Consider the following 8,932-nt stretch of genomic DNA (forward strand, 5'->3'; position numbering starts at 1 on the left):
CAAGGATGACTTGTGTTCTTGGGTGAAGGAGAAAGGATAGATTGCCAAAGTGGGACCCAATGCAGTACGACCTGTTGGCTCACGTTCTTCCGTGATCCTGTGTCTTCAGAGATAAAGATGGCTCTCTCCTCTAGATTCCAGGATTGAGAGGAGAGGAGGCTCCCCTGTACTGGGAGTGTGCTTTTGGCCTGCTTTGAGGGGGAAGACAAAGAGAGGACAAGATTGTCTTTCTTGCTTCTGCAGTTTTTCAAAATGTCTAGGTGCAATGTTTTGGGATAACTTTCTTGGAAAATCAGAAGATTTGTACATTTTTTTATTATTTGGGAAATTAATCTCAAACTGTAGCAATTGCACAATGTAATAGCTAATAGTAAAATCTCCTCTTGCTCCTCTGTTCCTGGCTGTGAGCCTAAATTTAAACCAAATCCTAATCGATGCTGACTATCACAAGGAGGTCAGTTTAAAAATAAAATTTTTTTAAGTGTTCCTTGCCAGGGCACTAAGATCAGATGTACCATCTTTCGGCAATCTGCACAGGTTGCCTGAAGAACTGGGCTACACTAGATGGATGCTCAATAATCAGCCGAGCCATCTGGGCTCAGAAAGCCCTGTGAGGGCCATGACTGCATGGCTGTGTGCTAGAGCAAAGTCGTAAACAGACCTGGGTGAAGCTCCAAAGAAGAGAGCAAGGAAGTTCTAATTATGATGACTTAAATTATTTAATATTTTTTACTCTTTTGATCTCCACTGTTCTCTGCGATGTTATCAGGCCTAACAAATGTACAACACAGACCAGAGCAGGCTTTCATGATGCACAGATGGACGCCAGTGTCTCTTAGAGCTATTTCATCCCAGTCCTTTGTGTTTGGTCCCTTCTTATACGACTTTACAAGAAAAATCAGGGTGGGAAGCAAGGAATGGAGAGTGGCCCCTACCTTCCCACACCTGCCTCCACAGTCCTGTCCCTGCAGCCTCCCTACAGACAGAGCAGACAAGGACACCCCTCAGTGGCAAATCTGCCGTTGTCATTATGCACAGAGAAGAAAGGAGACACAAAGGTCACCTGGTTTCCAAATGTGGTTCAAAGACCACGCTGCAGCAGAATCTCCTGGGGAGTTACTGAAAATGCCTATCACCAGACTGGGATATAGCTCAGGGGTACAGCACTGGCCCAACACGTGTGAGGTCCTGAGTTCAATTCCTAGCATGGGAAGGGATGAAGGAGAACATCCGACTCCCATTCCTAAAGACTTAAGTCAGCTCATGACGTGTCTGTATTCCACAGTCATTACAGTTCAGACCAAACATCAAAGCGGAGAGTGCACGTTATCTCCCAGAGACCTCAAACACTGGTCAGGACATGGTCAGACTGGCCTCCAGGAGCCCTGCCTAGAGGGTGGGCTTTGCCCTACCTGCCCCACCGCCTTTGAGGCACAGATAAGGTAGAGAGATGAAACCAGCTTAGGGGAAATGTTCTGCTTTCTACCATCTGCTTACCATTTTCAAACCATCTGTTTCTCCTCATGAAATATTTTGCCTATTAAGGCCCCATAGGGTGGTAATTAAACTTGTGTTCTAGACCCAGAACACCAGGAATTAAATTCTGATTTTTCTAACTTATAACCTGATTAAAAGGCTTAACTCTTTCTGGACCCCGGTTTTATGTAATATTGATATCTGATGAGACACAGGACATAGCACTCCCCCTAGGGCTAAAGGATACTAGGAACATAGCACCCCTAAACATGTTTGTGTTTGTTCGTTTGTTTGTTTTGGTTACTTGGTGACTTGCAGCCGGTCGTTTTTGAGAAACTGCAGACACAGTAGGAGCAGAGAAGTTGAGTGAGACCTTTGAAAGGATTTTCCTCCCTGCACCAAGAAAAGAAGCATGGCCGCATCCCTAGAGATGAGATCTGTGGAGAAGGCGCTGGGCCTGGTCCGACCTGCACAAGTCACCCCTGCCTTCCTGGCCAGCTCTTTTGAACCCAGCCATTTGCCTCTCTCTGTCCCACCTGTTAATAGTGTTCAAGGCTGACGTTTCCTTGGTGTGTCCTCTGGAGACCGTCTAATTTCTCTGAATTTTTCTCCCAAATCTAGTCATGTATACTAGAAAACTTCTGTGTTTCTCATGTGAATCCATCTTTTCTCACAGAGAACCCCATTAAGAAGAACAGAAAGAAATTATATTTCCTTTCCTATATACTTACAATTATTGCCTTGAGGATTACACTAGTTAATATGTTACGACATTTTGACCAGCAAAGATTAAGAATTCGAACAGTAATGGTATGTTCAGAATTTGAAGTGGAGGCTGGCATGTTATTGGTGAGTGTTAATTATCTTCCTTTTATTTTTGTTTCCCCTCCTATGATTACTTCTTAATTGTGAACTATTCCTTGGATTGTCAAGGGTACAATGCCAGGGGTAACTGCACTGTTCTGGGCCTAATATTCTATTATCTGACTGCATCACGCAAGGTCTCTCACCTTGAAGTTCTGCCCACGTGAAGGTCATGGAGGCCTAGGGTTGACTGGTGCAGAACTGCGTGGAGTGCGGATGTGCACGGGGCCAGCCACGTCTCTGTGACTATGAAATACGCCATCCTAGGGAATTTACTCACATTGGTATAGGGACTAAAGGGGTCGACCTCTGAAGGTTGGCTGGGACAGAGGGGTCAAGATGAAACAAGAGGAAAGGCATGCGAATCTATTAGCAGGCAAGCAGGAGAACAACATCGGGAAATTCCAGCAATGCAGTAGGTAGCGCCGCCGTTCAGAAGCTTTGTGCTTCTCTTTCCACAAAGAGCAGGAAGGGAAGAGAATGTGGACAATTTTAGGGAATGTGGGTGATTTTCAGGAAACGTAGGTGGCTTTGGAGACTTGTTTCAGGGTTTGGTTTGTGCATGCTAAGCACACACTCTACCACTGAGCTACACACAATTCCAGCTCGCCTTGGGTTCTGACCACACAAGAGCCAGAAGCTGTCTGTTCCGTCAGCAGAACATACAACAGTTTGCAAGGAATTATCTAAGGGATTGAAATTCAGGGCAATGAACGGTAACAAAAGTCTGCTCAGGAGTCAACCCAAAGCAGCAATCTTTACTCCTAAGCTTGAACGTGAAAGTTTTCCCAAGAGGCCCAGTGGTTTCTTCTGTGGGTGTCCAGATTTGAGCAGGTAAAGAGTTGTAGAAAGTCTCTGCCTGACCTGAGAAAAGTCAGGAAAGGCAAGAGAGATCCACTATGAGGCTGGAGCTGAGGTCTGTCAGTGTGGCAACACACCAGTCTCGGGGCGAAGACTTCTGACTCCTAACTTTCTCTTCCAGCAGAATCAAAGGCATGTTTTAATAGTTTTCCTAGATTAAAAACTCAAGCTACGAAACCAGGGCACAGGCCTCTCCAGGAAAAACGGTCGAGACATCGTCCCCAGACTGATTTAATCTTACACACTCCACCCCCTACCTTCCCTTCCAGCTCCCCCAGGTAAAGTGTTTTGTTGTTGTAGGGGCTACAAAGTTGGGTGGATGTGGAATGGGAAGAGTTGGGGGAGGGGATGAATACGGTCAAACTACAGTGTATGAAGTTTGCAAAGAATTAATAAAAATGTCTTTTAAAGAAATGCTATCCACCCAGCACAAACCTGTTATCTCAATAAAATGCAAGCAGCACTCACCGCAGAACTGAGTGTGGTAAAGTGTGCCCTAGAAATGAGATTCACTTTAGATAATTACCTTCTTGCTGTCGAGAAGCCCATGAGATTTACCGTGAGCCCCAGGTGGGAACACCATTAAAACTGCTGAAGCATGTCACCTTGCAGTACACCTTGAGTATGGGCCGTGAGACTGCCTGGAGGCAATACAGCTCAGTTCTCATCACGGGTCTCCAAGAAGCTGTCTACTCATTAAAGGACAAGCATTCAAGTTATGATGCCCCCTGGGTACTGGAGTCCACAGGGGGTCCCTAAGACTGACCTCCTGGCCACTTGCTACCTGCCTGAGATGGAATAAATAATGCAAATCCCTCTGAGGTTGAGTTGCTCGGCTGGGGCATGGGGAGCAAGATACAGAACTAAACTATCTAGGTTATAACTTTCCTCGACTGTTAGGTCCCAGAAAAGTCATGACTCAAGAGCTCTATCGTGGGAACTTCCATCTCACATAGCAGGAAATGCCCGGTCATGGTCACGGGCGTGCCAAGCAGCCATCCTACCTCTGCTTCATGAGGCTCTAGCGTCCCCCCTCTGTGTTTGCTCCTTTCATAACTGCTGCAATGTCAGGTAAATGTCAGGTCGCCGAATGGTAGAGAGAAGGACGTCTCTCTTCGTCCATGGGAAAACCTTCATTTTCTTCTTCTTCTTCCCGTCGTTCCTCCTCTTACCTCTCTGACTAGAACTACCTACAGCCCTTGGCCGCTTCTCAACTAACCACGTCACAGGTGACGTGAGGGATGTGAAAGACCTTTCTGCCCTTATCCTTGCACTAAGAACAGGGCCACCTTCCCTGAGAACAGGGTGATGACAAGGGAGAGCAACAGCTTACTAAAAACACAAGACTCTCTTAATAAGGAAGAAGCTGTGCTGGCAGGTGGGGCACGTGGTCGAACACGTCTATATCACCACATAAGATTCATGTGACAAATGCATGAATGGGTAAAAATGGCCTATAACATGACCTGGCACCTGAGAATAACAGCAGCTAGTATCTTGAGGAGTCATACTATTAGTTACTTTATACAAACAATCAGTGTCGGTATGGCAGATACCATTGTTACACCAATTTCATAGTTAAGAGCCATGAGCCATGAGTCTGATAAGTAACTTAATCCAGGCAGAATACACATTCAAACTCAGTCTAACTTCCTTCAAAGCCTGACTCTCATTCATTCGCTCTCTCGGATTTTCTGTGCCAAAATACAAATTGGATGTCTTATTCCTTCACTAATATCAAGAAACTATGTATTTGAGACTTCAGGGAATTAACCCAGACATAAGCAAAAGAATAGCGTGGGGGAACCGCTGGTGATGGCTTTGGTGGCAGACTGGAAGGAGGAACCCAAGAGGGAGGGTTCTATGCAACTCCCTTTGGTCCAAGAAGAAAGTGTCCTCTACTCTGGTCCCCATCCATCTACCCTCCCTCTTCTCTCTATTACCTAGTCTGGAAATTTCGCCCTCAATTTCTCTGCAGTCTGACATAAGAGAGTGTCATGGAACAGCCAGGCTGGGAAATGATGACATAAAATCATCTCTGTGATCGCTACACACTCCCCTGGACCCAGGACTGAACCTCTGCAGAAAAGTCCCCATGGAAGAGTGCTCAAGCTGTCAGTACAAAACAGAAAAGAATGAGAAAGACATCTTGCTCGTTGTCTGCACAAGCTACTGTTTTGAATGTTTGTTACTTCTTCTTTTCCCTTTCTCCACTATAGAAAATGCAAAGGAGTAAAAAAAAAAGTCAAAATGCAGAATATCTATCTGTCTGTGGTTGTCATGGTATGTGATTATGCCTCTAGTTGCTGTGTGACCAATAGCAAGTGTTTTGCCGTCTCTGGGTCCTATTCCTCATGTGCACTCACAGAGCTTGGGTGTTTGTGACACCTGATATTGACCCTCATGAAAAGGTCTAGACCCACTAGTGGTTCTCAACCTGTGGGTCTCAACCCCTTTCAGGTCTGCGTATCAGATATTTACATTACAATTCTTAACAATAGAAAAATTACACTATGAAGTGGCAACAAAACAATTTCATGGTTGGGGTCACAGCTTGAGAAAGGTTGAGAACCATGGGTCTAGAATCATCTAGGAGACCAATATCTGGTCATATCTGGGAGCGAGTCTGTAAATTGGGTTAACCGATAGGAGAAGGCCCAGCCTAACTGTGGGCAGCGCCATTGCCTGGGCTGAGATCTTACACTGAGGAAATGCGCTGAGGAGCAGCACTGATCTTTCTCTCTGCCTCCTGGCTGGGAATGCGAAGTGATCGCCGGCCTGAGGCTCCTGCTGCGTTGACAGTCCTGCCATGGCAGACGGAAACCAAAATAAAACTCCCTTAAGTTACTTTTGCAAGGTGTTTTGTTACTGTAGTGAGGAACTAATTTTATTTTCAGGATCATATATATATTAAATGATATATATATATACATACATATATATATATATATATATATTTTAAACACAATTTGCTGCTTATATTTCCCAAGCCCTGAGTCATGGGAATTCCCCAAATCCTCAACTTCATGCAGGCTCAGGGCCATCTCCCTCAGCAAGGTGTGGTCCGTTCTTCCCTGTCAACTTCATCTGCAGGATCCTGCCAGCTTCTGGGGTGTTGTGCAATGGCTGCTCTCTGAAAACAACAAGGACCTACTGACCACTCAGCAAGGAGGTGCCGTCAAGTCCAGAGATTACCATCTACAAACGAGCCAGCAGTCCTCGGCCAGACAGTCTAAGGTTCAATCAGAGCAGCTAAGAGCAAACAAGCCAACGGCATAGACTGTAAGGTCACCTGGTCCTGCGGTTTGTGAAGTGTGGCCCTGTGAGTTGGGCAGGCTCCTCGGAGGCTCTGATGCAGAGAGGGTGGGGAGACAGAAATAAACGAGCCAGCTCCACTCTACCAGAAAGGGTCCGCCTCTTACTCATGCATTCCCAGGTTTCTGCAGGAAGTGTCTCCTGCCTAGAAAGACATGTCCTAATGTCACCAGTGATATCTTCCCTTCCTCAGACTGGATCCTGCCCAGCTCCAGTAAGTTCTCCTAATATATCATTCTAGATCTATGAAAACTTCAAAAGCACTCTGCCGCTGCACTTTACACTAGAGAAGGGAACAGGAATCAGGGACAAGAAAGAGAAGTGGCTGAGTATGTATCATGTCCCCAGACGTGGAACACTGGGAAGTCCCAGATAGCATGGAAGAAAGGCACTCACTCGGGAAAATGTTCACAATAGATTGCTAAGTGGAACACACACACACACACACACACACACACACACACACACGTTCTACAGCTAATTGTCTCCATCTATGTCACTGAAGGGCATTCTTGCAATGTCTAACTGGGGCCCCATTATGTCCACAATGCTCAGCAGTTGGCCCGTGGTGTTGGCCTGGCCCTTTTCTCATCTGCCACATCTCTCTGCATGATGTCTTCTCCTGCTGCTGCCGCTGCTGCACAAATAAATGTCTCGTGCTATAGTGCCACCTCCCTGCCTCTGTTTCTGCTGCACCAGAACTTCGGGATTCTTGACTGGTGACTTAGAGCCACATTATTTTTTCCTAATCCTGAACAGTTCGTGAATGTACCCAGAATCTTATTTTCTTCTTTAAATGGTATTGGATAGCCAATAAGGGAATGTGTCTTGGGATTGGAAAGATATGATAGACAGACAACAGACCTCTAAAAGTGGTATATGATAGGATTGTGACCGTGGAGATAGACGCTGGATTCTGCTCATAGAGCTGGAAGAAGGAATGACAGCCACAAGGCACCAGAAGCTTCCCTCCTTCACTCCAAGGAATGCCAGTGGCTAAAACGGTCAAACAATCTGTTCTCTCCTGCAGTCACTGGTGGGGAGCACTGATTCTCTCCTGTAGTCACTGGTGGGGAGCATGGATTCTCTCCGGCAGTCACTGGTGGGGAGCATGGATTCTCTCCTGCAGTCACTGGTGGGGAGCATGGATTCTCTCCTGCAGTCACTGGTGGGGAGCATGGATTCTCTCCTGTAGTCACTGGTGGGGAGCATGGATTCTCTCCTGTAGTCACTGGTGGGGAGCATGGATTCTCTCCTGTAGTCACTGGTGGGGAGCATGGATTCTCTCCTGTAGTCACTGGTGGGGAGCATGGATTCTCTCCTGTAGTCACTGGTGGGGAGCATGGATTCTCTCCTGTAGTCACTGGTGGGGAGCATGGATTCTCTCCTGCAGTCACTGGTGGGGAGCATGGATTCTCTCCTGTAGTCACTGGTGGGGAGCATGGATTCTCTCCTGTAGTCACTGGTGGGGAGCATGGATTCTCTACTGCAGTCACTGGTGGGGAGCACCAATTGTCTCTGCAGTCACTGGTGAGGATCATTGTTAAATGTCTTGATCCCTGCTCCACGGTGCACTTATCAGCCACCAAACTCTGAACCAACAAAGCAACATATTTGTGTTGCTTTAAGTTGTGCAGTGAGGGATACTGTGTTATCATACTTAGGAAACTCACCCAAAAGGTAAGATGTTCATTCTGGGAACAGCCAACCCGCCCATTGATAACGACTAGGCTGGCACTAAGAATGACTTTTTCTTAACTACGTTCTCTGTCTTTAGTCAAATGAGCACACAGTAATAACTTTTGTTATAAAACTGAAACATTTTCAAAAAGTAAGTCCTAGTGGAGCATTGTAGGAAAGCCCTGGAACGGAGCCAGACTGGAACGTATAAAGATCCTGGAAGGGTGATGGGCTAGCCTCTCACCTGTAACCTAGCAGGGGATGGGACTGAGTCAAAGGAGACAGGCATGCAGCCTGAAATACTACCTTTATCATTTAAGACCTTGATGTCCAGGGAATCTGAAGATATGGTTAGGACAGCTCTCAGGAACTTTAACCCTCCCGAAATACAGACTGAGAGAAGGAATCTAAAAGTGAGCAAGCACAGAGAGACATTAAAAACCTAAAAAGGAGCCAAGGGCAGTGCCTGTAAGATCAACATTGGGAGGCAGGAGGATGAAGAAGGTCATCCTCAACTTCATAGCATGTTCAAGGTCATCCTGTCTCCATGAGACTCTCTCTCTCTCTCTCTCTCTCTCTCACACACACACACACACACACACACACACACACACACACATATGGGGGTGCCCAAGGGGCTGTGGAAGAAAAGTCAGGCTTTTTAGATGAAAGTGAAAGTGAGTGCAGAGCCTCAGACACAACAGGGACAAACAGCAGTTCTTCTTTTCAGGCCTGT

The sequence above is a fragment of the Arvicola amphibius genome, chromosome 5, assembly GCF_903992535.2.
Source record: "Arvicola amphibius chromosome 5, mArvAmp1.2, whole genome shotgun sequence".
In the NCBI taxonomy this organism is placed as follows: Eukaryota; Metazoa; Chordata; class Mammalia; order Rodentia; family Cricetidae; genus Arvicola; species Arvicola amphibius.